Source organism: Armigeres subalbatus, chromosome 1 (assembly GCF_024139115.2).
Source record: "Armigeres subalbatus isolate Guangzhou_Male chromosome 1, GZ_Asu_2, whole genome shotgun sequence".
NCBI lineage: Eukaryota > Metazoa > Arthropoda > Insecta > Diptera > Culicidae > Armigeres > Armigeres subalbatus.
The window spans coordinates 248,088,132-248,099,934 of NC_085139.1; the positions used below are offsets into that span (position 1 = coordinate 248,088,132).

At 42.1% G+C, this 11,803-nt stretch overlaps 1 pseudogene; it reads right to left on the bottom strand.

Moving 5' to 3' along the window:
* Positions 1-208: 208 nt before the first annotated feature.
* LOC134212532 (general transcription factor 3C polypeptide 3-like) lies at positions 209-2,632 on the bottom strand (annotated as a pseudogene).
* Between the last annotated feature and the right edge of the window lie 9,171 nt (positions 2,633-11,803).

Below are 11,803 nucleotides of genomic sequence, written 5' to 3' on the forward strand. Positions count from 1 at the left end.
ACACATGTGTGTACATTGTGTATGAGAACAGCAAAAATTATAGTTCTATAAAATATACATGAAATAAAATTATTGCATGATATGCATTATGCTTAAGAAAACTTGATGAAAGAAAGTTTACGCAAACACTAAATTCAACAAATGCTTTTTCGTCTTTTTTCCTTTGTCCTTTCTTTCTTCCTTTTATATTATTCCTCCATTTGTTTCCTTCTTTCTTTTTAGTTTTATCCTTCTCTTTTTTTCCTGACTCTTTTTTGCTTATTTCTTTTTTCGTATTTTTTCCCACTTTTTATTTTTTCTTCGACGTAATGACCCAACACTTTCTAGCCGGTGGCCAAGATTTGGAGTTCGTATTTGTAGCTTTAAATCGCTTAGTGGCGCACAGGGCGAAAACAAGCTTTTGGAAGAAGGCATAGTTCTTGATATAATCGGCTGCCGGGAGGAGGTTCCATGACCATTGGCCAACTCCCATCCCATCTCCACGGATGGTTTGTTTTCCGGAAAATGTTCTTCGGTAGTATCCTGCCGCGAATCCTGTATCGGCAATGGTTTTCAGCATCTCAAAACAACATGGCAGAGAGATGACTGCTCCAATTTCCAGACGACTCCGTAATGGCACGCAAAAGCGCATCAGAAGCATGAAACCAGATGCCAGGAATTCATCGCAGCTTCCAATCTCATCCAGCATCAAGCAACGCTCGTACTGCAGCTCAGCGTCTAGAATTTCACTCGCTGTTCGAGTACCTCCAACGCTTCATCATATTTACCCTGCTGTCTGATAAGATCAGACGAGCATCCAAATGTTGGGCTAGCGAAACAATCTTATTGTAAGGAACGATAGCCTCATTATAGTTTCCGATCGCACGCAAACAATCAGCATAACGCAACCGAATGGCTGCTGGCGAAAAAATTACATCGGAATCAGAAGCTTCAACGCATAATGGTAGTGCAGCTCTTTCATCATCGATTCCGCAACATCCGGATAACAATCCCCAGCCTTCTCCACATTGATGTTAATAAAAATGTTCTCCACAATCATATCGAACAGATGTTCGCAATTCAGCAAATCAGGTGAACCAGAGCCACGGTCAATTTTGTACGGAAGTCCAATACCATGTTATTCGGAATGACCACAGTATAAATCGCTCGGTTGGCATTGGAATCACTCTCTTCTTCATCGTTGACCATATCATGAACCTCTTCGTTGGTGTGCGCTATTAGAACGTCCAGTGCCTTCCGATAGCATTCGGTTGTGATCAGTAATTCCAACAATAGATGTCTTCCACACTGAATAACTCCGTAACTGTTCCGAAAGCGCGATCCATGGCGCCCATAGCTGCAGCCAAATTACTCTGTTCGTGAACTTCTTGGCCGTTTCCAACAAAAACTCTCCCCGCTCCTTCGGAATGTACGGCAAATATCATTTGAAAACTTGCTTCCCTTCACCCTTCTTTTCCAACAACTGAACACGTTTCATTCATAGACCAACATTTTTCGGATCCGTTTTGATGGCTCGGACGCAGCACATAAACGTCTGGCTTCGATTACCTCGCTCCTCGAATATTTTCGAAAAGCCAACCCACTGTTCGATGTCTGAAGGGATCAGATGGGCAGCGATTAGCGAAAACTGTAGGAACTTTCCCGTTTCGTATGAGGAAACGTGACGAACGACTCGTGCGCTAACGACATTGTCGCACAATCTCCAAACAACTTTTTTAGCCAAAAACCGTCGGTGTCGTTTCATCGTTTGTTCCATATCCCACTTCGACTTCCTGCATCTGGCTGGCCTGGATCATCAGTTTGGCCGCCGGATGTTCGACATCCAGCTCTCTCATGATGGTGCCCGCATCGGAAGTGACGAACTGCTTCTCGATGTGATTGATGATCACCGAGCCGAGCGTACCGAACCGGCAAACTCCGATATACTGATGAAACTCCGATATGATGTTCCGATATACTGCTTCCTCCAGGCCGGAATAAGCCTACGGAAAAAAACTCACGTGAGTCATCGCCATCCGTCCGGAAAAAATTAACAATTTCGACTCAATCCACCAGCGGACCCAGCAATTACTACTTACACTAGCGCCTTCCATGGAAGCAAATCCAGGTGCTTTCGGGATGGAAAATTCTCCCAACTACGGTTGCGATCGTCTTCGTACCGATCGCCGCCCCAGCCCCTTGGCGGGGGCGAACGTGGAAATTTGCCGCGGTAATCGTCGTAATGCCCTCGCTGACCAGATCTGCTGTAACCTCCGCCACCGCCGCTCGTGGTTTGCTCTCCCTGTGGAGAATGTGACCGGAGCGGTCTCTCCGTCCATAGGCATCACGCTCCTTCCTATTATAATCATCCGACGATGTCGTACGGTGTCTCCGATCTTGGACCACCTCTTCATATATTTCCTCCTCCTCCTCTTCCGCATGCACTCGCTTCTCATCTTGGCAGCGGCCGCGGCCACAGCTGCCTTCACTGCCGCTTCGTCACTGGACTGCTCGCTAGTTGATAGCAGGACAGTTTGCAATTTAAAAAAATATTCCGTCTTTGTTTATGTTTTGATTTTTTTAAACTTTTTTTTATTATCAATCTCGCCACACTGAACAAAAACGTCAATAAGGCGAGAAAATAGTCAAAAAAGATTCAATCTCGCCGAATCATTTTAAATCTTTTGATTTTTTTTTAAATCTTTTGAATGATTTGTAAAATGATTAAAGTGTCTTCCCCCCTGGCGCGGCGTTTGTTACCAAGGAAACAGACAATACTTGCACAAAACTTCACGCGGCGAATGACTGTCGAAAGGTACGGCCAAGATGAATACACCACTAGGTGTTCCAATGTGTCAAACTCACGATTCAGCCATCTTGGATTTTAGTATGCACTCAACCAAGAAAACTATTGATAATCTTAAGAATATCTTATGTTTTTTTGCTATAAGAATTTCTTATAAACTTTTTACGATTTTTTGATGAACTGTGTGTTTTTCAACAGAGAATGATTTTCATAAGTTGTCTTATGAAAATATTAATTTTATCCAAAGCCCATACGAAAATTTATAAGTTAATCTTATGAACATCAATAATTTTTGCATATGAGCATCATCATATTTTCAACATGACTTTTATCTTTTATATATATGTTGTGCTTTCTCATGGGATCAAGAAAGAAGGGAATACTAAAAAATCCCCACAAATCATTGTACAACATAATAATAATATTTTATTTTCTTCCTGGTACAATCGGTACAAATGGTCGTTTTACATAAATTAAACATAAACTAAAGTAATATTCACCATATATATACTTCCCACATATTGAACGACACTTGCTGCTGAAGACTCTCACCGGATTGATCTAATTGATATTCAGTCGAGATGTTTGCATCGCACCAAAGGAGAGAGTTGCCTTACCGTTGGTGTTCTTGTCGGTTTCTTGTATTATTAATAATACATACGCCAACAAAGTTCTGAAAATGTGAATTATACTGCTTTATTGAAAACTTTAACAAGAGAAAACATTTACTTACATTTCTGATCCTCTATTTTATAACCGACTCACAAAGCTGATCGATCTGCAGATCGTCAGGAAATAGAGATAGACGATATTTGAAATAATCCTGTTTGTAAGTAAGTCTATACTGTTTGCAAGTCCGCTTATCAAAATATTAGCCCGCACTCTAAATCAGCAATGAGAACTAGTACGCCCACTATTTATTCTACCATGTTAACTTCTGATTTCATAAGATTTGTCTTATGAGTTTTTCACATCAAGAATAATGATGAAAATCATAAGACAATTCTTATGTTTTATTTTTATATAGATAACTCCTATGAACTTCATAAGATATATCAATGAATTTCATAGTGGGCTACTAATTATCATGAGAGACTCAATGAAATTAAAAATCTATTATTTTTTCGCGTTTCATAAGATGAATCTTATGATGTTTTTAATATAGTTTAGTTGAGTGTGGGAGAGCCAGCCGGTTTGTTTTCGTTTTGCACTGAAAATGAATTTTTCACCCCCGCCTTCTTCTCTTCCACAAACTAAACACATTGCAACACCTAGCTGTGTATTCATCTTGGGTACGGCCGTGGCAAACGATACACCGCAATGCTATTCACCCATAAGAATCAAGTAAACGGGCTGCAGAAAGCGCGGTGGTACCTTTCATTAAGGGTTCGCCGCGTGCAATTTTGAGAAAATCAGGCAATAGTTACCAGATAAAGATTGTCGCTTCGGTTCCCTTTGTTCTGCTGTCCGAAACATGTTGGGTACCTACCTGTCAAATCGTATGTATTTTTCCATTTTGACATTAAGAAGATCCTCTATCCTAAAAGATATTTTAGTTACTAGATAAAGTCGAGATAAAGATTGTCGCTGTCGTCGTTGTCCGGAACATCTTTTGCTGGCGAGGATAGGGGAGCTAAATGTCAAAGAAAGAAAATCCATACGATTTGACAGCTTGATACCCAACATGTTCCGGATAGGGATCCTACATTCAGAGATATGCGAAAGCGGCCATCTTGAGCCAATCGAGCATTGAGAGCTGTCAGAATCTGAGCCAAATGAACATTGTTATTGTTGCGGATTGAAAGGTATTGCGATTGTAATGAAAAAGATTTTACGAAAAGTTTTGTCGAATAAACAATTTGTTTTATATTGGCAAGTTGAAGTAGTCTAGTTAATGCATGGTACTTTGTTCATTTGTATTGCACTTTTATTTTAGTGATAATGCACTGCTGGACGTTAGATAACGAAATCTGAAAACGCCATTATACGCAAAGTCATGTTCGAGCGCCATTATACGCAAAGTCATTTTGCGCCACGGCAAGTGGTGGCAGCGTTTGTTTACGAAAGTAACAGCGTTGCTAAATCGTCTGGAAAAGTATTCGCACATCTCTTAATATAGGATCCCTAGTTCCGGACAGCAGAACAAAGGGAACCGAAGCGACAATCTTTATCTAGTAACTATGTAACTATGTTACAAGATTAGGCAAAATATTCTGTTTCAGTTCGATTGATCAACCTTTTCGTCTTGAGTAAGATTGATTCAAATCAGAAGCTACAGATCGCAGCCATATTCTGCCGTTTTATGATATTCGCGCCTTCTAGTGGTGGATAGCCTAATTATTCTATTACCTTATCCCGATACAATTTTTATGCCCACTCACGAAATTAAATTATTTGTTTTACTCATGAGTTCAATTTTAACGGCAATTGTTTGAATCATTATAATAGAATAATGCTAACTAAGAAGTAAGAAACCCAATCAAAAGTCTTTCCGATTCGATCAGTGATTAAAAGCGGACGTGGTCCCAAAAGCTTGTGAAAGTTATAGAAAATTGAAAAGTGACTGTTAGCTGATTAAAAAAGTTATGTGAGTTAGGCTCAGATCGAACGATTATCCTAAAATTGTATAATTGCTTTTTAATTATTCTAGTAATTATTCGAAAAATTATTTAAAAAACGTGGAAAAATAGTAGGCCCAGTGAGTGGAAACGAAGATTTCCAAAGTTCCATACCTGCCATCTCCACTTTACGTATCGAAAACAAATTACACCGTAGGTCTGGAGCATACAGTACATTTTCCAACGTGCATTCGTGTTTCCCTTTTCCACTCGCGGCGATCACTTTAACGGTACCGTGGTATTTCGCTACAGCAGACTTTCCGCTTAACGCAACCGCAATGTCAATCGGTTTGTCCATGGGCACCAACGTTTCAAAAACATTTTTATCGTTCGACATGTGCTCTGATGCACCGGAATCTGCCAACCACCTAAGCTTCTTTCCATTAGAAGCGTTTCCGGTTAATCTTCCGGCAGCAAAGCACACCCCATTGCCTCTATCTTCGGACACATTCGCACTTGATTTCTTCTTTTCGCCTTTCTTCTTCTCGCGATCCGGACAGTCCGCCGCTTTATGACCAACTTTTTGGCACGCAAAACACTTCCACTTGCTCTTCGACCCGATTGGCTTCCCAACAAAAGCAGCTGGCTCACGCTTCACAACACTCGCACCGATGTCTTTCCCTCGACATTTTATCTCTTCATCGAGAAGCCGGCATTTGACGAACTCTAAGGTCAAATTTTCCTCCGGCATCGTCTCTAGCGCGGTCACTACCGTTGCAAACTTCGGCCCCAGCGTTAGCAAAAGATGACAAACTACATCAATGTCATCGATCACTGCTCCCGTTGCTTTATACTCGCGCACCACCCGGTCGAACACTAAAAAATGCTCTTGCAAACTACTTCCGCTCTCGTGTCGCAAGGTAAGCAACTTTTTCTTCAAGTGTAAGCGGCTCGCGATACTTTTTCGTTCAAACACTTTATGCAGGGCCACCCACATAGCCTTCGGTGTTGGTTGATCCTGCACATATTCCAACTGACTATCACTAATCCGGGAAATTAGAAACGACTTGCACCGGCGGTCTTTCTTCTTTCGTTTTCCACCCCTTTTTCTTTTTCCTGCCTGACTGTCTTCCACTTTGATAGACAGTGCACATTCCTTCAAATCGTGCTCTTCTAGCATGACCAACATGCGGAACTTCCATGAAGGAAAATTCGATCCGTCAAACATCGGAATTCGAACAAGCTCCGTCTCCCGTTCCATCTTCTCCGGATAGTTTATAACACTCGGAATATTCACTTAATACTTCCCGACACACGCGAACTCTGCGGCCCATAACCTCTTGAGGGATTGGAAATTCGGCCGGGAATATGGAATAATAGACGAAACACCGCGTTTTACAAAGCGAATACAAAAACGTGTTTATTCATGTTCAGAAACAAAACGATAATGAAACAAAATCATTATTCGGTAGCTAACAGCCGGACGCATTCTCCTTTTCTCGTTGGCCTCGAGACAGCTGGCAGATCGACGTCCAAACGATTTGCACGAGGTAGTGTCGGCGCACACTACAGCACCAAGCGAACCACCCACAGCATCGCAGGGTGATCGAGCACCGCCACGTTGGCCATCGTGCGAAGCACACACCCTACACCGCGAATCACCGTCGACGCACCGACATCGCACCCACTACCACACGGACAGCCATCGTCGCTCCGGCGGCACGAAACTGCGCTCGTCGCACACGAACACCACTGGACAGCCATCGTCGCATCGGCGGCACGATTCGTTGCCAACTCACAGCATTCGTCGCACACGCACCATTATGCAACGTACACACCAGTCAAGCAGTTTGACGAACATTGACTCCGTCCCCAAGAAAAGGCTTCGGTTGCTGCTTTGTTTGAACGTGTGTAAAGTTGTTCGAACAACCATTTGACAGTTGGCGGCTCGGTTGGAAAAAATTAAAACGGTTTGATTTTGGTTTGAGTTGTCGGGGGTGGAGTCAAGGTTCGCCGAACATGTTTGAGCATTTGTAGTGAAGTTGCACAAACCCCCATATATTTTTTGATTGTTGGTGCTCAAGTTGGCGCTTCGGTCGTTCGTTGATATTGTTGGTCGAATAAATTGATTGTTGGTGGATGTTTGAATAAACAAGAGGTGGAGTCAATGTTGGTCAAACTGCTTGACCGTGTGTACGTTCCATTAGACCACTTCGTCGCACCGGCGGCAAACTCGCCACCAACACAGCTAGCAATCGCCGCACCGGCGGCGTACTCAGCCGAAATTGCTCCGCTACGCCTTCACCGCATCCATCGTCAGATCTATCTATACTATATGTAAACAGTAGATTAGAAAGCGAAAGGGACCAAGCCTAGAAGCACGGCCGTGCGCAGAAATTCCAATTGGCATCTGTTAAGTAGAAGCTAGAGGTTTGAGAACTTGACAATACACCTGTGAATTGAAGGTTTGCTTAATCACTTTAGAGGAAGGAAGTTTTTGATTGGTGGGATTAGTGGATTTTTGGGTATTTTGGAGGGATTTCGCGTGCTTTGCTGTTTGGGTGGAAAATTGTGGTCGGATAGGTCGGACTCGCTCTTGTTATTTCCGCGTGTTTTGATGGACTCGCCCTGAGTCTCGCCGGGCATACAAATATTGCTGCTTCACAAGCAAACGATTTAATCGTCTGCTTGGCGCTAAAGTGAAGTCAGTCGAAGGAAATCAGAATCGAATCCAACCGATCTTGAACCGTTTCAACTAAAATATCTTTTCCGGACAGCGACGACAACGACAATGTTTATCTGGTAACTAAAATATCTTTCGACTGAAGAGAAGACTAATACGCCTACCCAGCATTCATTCAATATGGCGTACAATGTTTTTGTTTTAATTTCGTTTGATTCGTGATAACAAAACTTCGGAAGTACCGACGAGCTATTTTTCGACATAAAGAAGCCATACAAACACAAAAGGCTCGATGTACCTCAACCAATTGCAAGTCTCCGCCAGGAGAAGTTAAATGCCGATAATTAGCACTAACTGCGTACGAACCAATCACCCAAAATGAGCGCTGAACTCGGGTATACTACCCAGAAACTGGGTACCAAAAACAGAAGTGTCAAAAGCAATGTTGGGTAGAGTAGAAATACTACAATAAGAGATCGGCGAAGACGCCATCTTGTTTCCAATCGAACCGTCAAATACGGTTCCAATTCGACTTGTTTACTTTTTGCATCCATAAGAAGCAAGCAAAAAGTTCAAGTGATGCCAGTCTTATTTTCACGATTTCATGCATTTTCATACGTTGCCATTTCGACAGTTTTTCACTCCGCCGGTCTCTGGTTATAGGGTGGCTAGGGTAGAGTGCCATTGTACCGCGGATGACAGGCGTTTCACCCTCCTGGATTCAATGGATCAATCAAGGCAACTCATTTTGCACTCACCGCATGAAAACAACGGCGACACTGTATAAGCATTTTTCTATTCGTGTGTGTTTGACAGAACTTGTCTACGGTGGCGCGATCTGTTCATTTCATAGCGGCAGTTTTTGCTTATTGATTGGTTCATTATGTTTTCAAAGTACGCTCTTTCGTGGGAGAATGGGACCAGGCTTGTAAAATTTTATCTGCATGTCATTTGACTAATTTGTTCATAACTTTCTTCAGAAGCCATAGTTATTCCATAATTTTAAATGTACTTATAACGCTTGAGTAGGGCTATATTTTTGTCCAAGGGTACATTGCTCTAAATATTACATATGAGGCTGGATAGTGAAAACTTTCCAAAATGTCACGTGTCATTTGAGTCATTCATTTTGCCTCCCACGCCTCAGATTACATATTTACAGCAATGTCTTGTTAGACAAAGTTGTAGGCACATTTAAGCGCTATAAGTTCGTCATACCTCAGGAATGATGGCTACCTTCAGAAAAAAGTTCTGGGAAAATTATACAACCGAATGCAAATGACATTTTACAACACTGAATGGAACTACACACAAAAAGGAATAACTATTATGCACTATCTGTTATTCACAAATGATTAACATTTATGCAACAGGAAACGTGTGTAAAACTTATTCTTTTTATGCATCAAATTTTTACTCCTTTTGTGGGATAGTCTCCCGCATTCTCCCGCAAAAAAATATATTTCTGCCCAAAAGAGCATACAGTATTCCTCCGCTTATCCGGACCTCGCTAATTCGACGACTCGTTAGTCCGGATCTCGCTAATGGGCTCATTCACAAATTACATAACGCAAAAAAACACATATATGAATCCCCACCCACCCCACCGTGATTTGTTTGTAACATTTTCTTCATACCCACCCACCCCCACCTGTGACGCATAACGCCTTACTAAAATTTGACAAAAATGATAAATTGGTATTTTTAGTGAACTATTCCTTAAATTCCTTCAATAATACTGTAAAATTTGAATTTAATTAGAAATTTCGTTTTTTAAATTATTTTATTATATTAATTATTAATGTTACCCGTAACAGAACTAAACAAACCCACCCACCCCCTAGACAAAACGTATCATTTTGTAACGCAATACAGTGCCCGTTCGATTATTGCAAAATATTTACATTGCATTTAACGAATGGCATTCGATTATTGCAACAACTGACACTGACAGATACCAAATCGAACGTCAAAAAAGCGAAGGGGCATATCAATGTTTATTTTTATCAGTGCCTATCAAAGTGGTTTAAACGAATCGGATTGCAGGTATGTAAATAATAGATTGCATAATTCCTTAATGATTGACGATTTCTCGCTTAACTTTTCAAAAGGACCTAAGTAACATTTTTTTCATGAATTAATTTGAATATTGCAATCAACATAAAAATGTGAAAGCTTTTGATTGCAGTACTCAAATTAATTCATGAAAAAAATGTTACTTAGGTCCTTTTGAAAAGTTAAGCGAGATTTCTTAGGCTTAGATAGCAAAAATGGTAAACGATCAGAAACAATAAGATGTGGTTCACTTTCAGCTCATTTGAAAATGGATGCAAACGACAAAGACATCTGAAAGTGACGGTTATCTGCTTTTTAATTGCAACACGTTGCAGTAATCGAACTTGCAATTAAAAAGCGTTGCAATAATCGGTCTTGCAATAATCGAACGGGCACTGTAGTGTGTACCCACCCACCCCTTGATGCGTTATGTAAATGAGCCCAATTCGGAATTTTCCGGATTAAAAAGTATCAACACCCATTTAAACACATTATGCTGTCAGTTTTCAAATTTGTGCTGTGATTTTGTTTTGGTTCATTTGTATGGATTTGACAGTCGGATTAACGAGAGAAACCCCGATAGTCCGGCCATACATTTGTCGGATCAGCGAGGGTATACTGTACTTTCATCTGTGCGTGTAGACCAGTGCAGGACCGTGGATTCCAAGGAGCCAGACTTACCTTAGTAAAGTCTAGCTCATTGCGTGGATTCGGCATCGTAAAGCGCTGCAGGACAAGCTGCAGGTTTTTTGGAAGGGATCAATGGTGCGATGCGAACGTTCAGAGGTAATCAAACCATCTACCAAAGTTGCGGCAACACACACGAGCTGGGAACAGCTTTCATAGTTTTTGCCAAGGGCCGAAAATCTCGTTAATAAAGATAAATAATAATAAGCTTTCATAGTGATGGGCGATATGCAAAGGCGCGTGATCGGGTGATGGCCGGTCAATGAAACAATGTGCAGGTTGAGGATCAAAGGCCGGTTCTTCAACTTCAGCATAATCAACGTCCATAGCCCACACTCCGGAAGCACTGATGATGATAAGGACGCATTCTACGCGCAGCTGGAACGTGAGTACGACAGCTGCCCAAGCCACGACGTCAAAATCATCATAGGAGATTTGAACGCTCAGGTTGGCCAAGAGGAGGAGTTTAGACCGACTATTGAGAAGTTCAGCGCCTACCGGCTGACGAACGAAAACGGCCTAAGAATAATTGATTTAGCCGCCTCCAAGAATATGGCCATTCGCAGCACCTACTTCCAACACAGCCTCCCGTATCGGTACACAAGGAGATCACCACTGCAGACAGAATCACAAATCGACCACGTTCTGATTGATGGACGGCGCTTCTCCGACATTATCGACGTCAGGACATATCGTGGCGCTAACATCGACTCTGACCACTATCTGGTGATGGTTAAACTGCGTCCAAAACTATCCGTCATCAACAATGTTCGGTACCGACCACCACCGCGGTATGACTTAGAGCGACTGAAGCAACCTGATTTCGCCACTGCATACGCGCAGCATCTCGAGGCAGCGTTGCCGGAAGAGGGTGAGCTCGATGGGGCCCTTCTTGATGACTGCTGGAATACAGTCCAAGCAGTCATTAACGACGCAGCGGAGAACAAAGTCGGGTATATGGGACGAAGTCGACGGAACGATTGGCTCGACGAAGCGTTCAGACATATTCTGGAAGAAAAGGACGCAGCGCGGGCA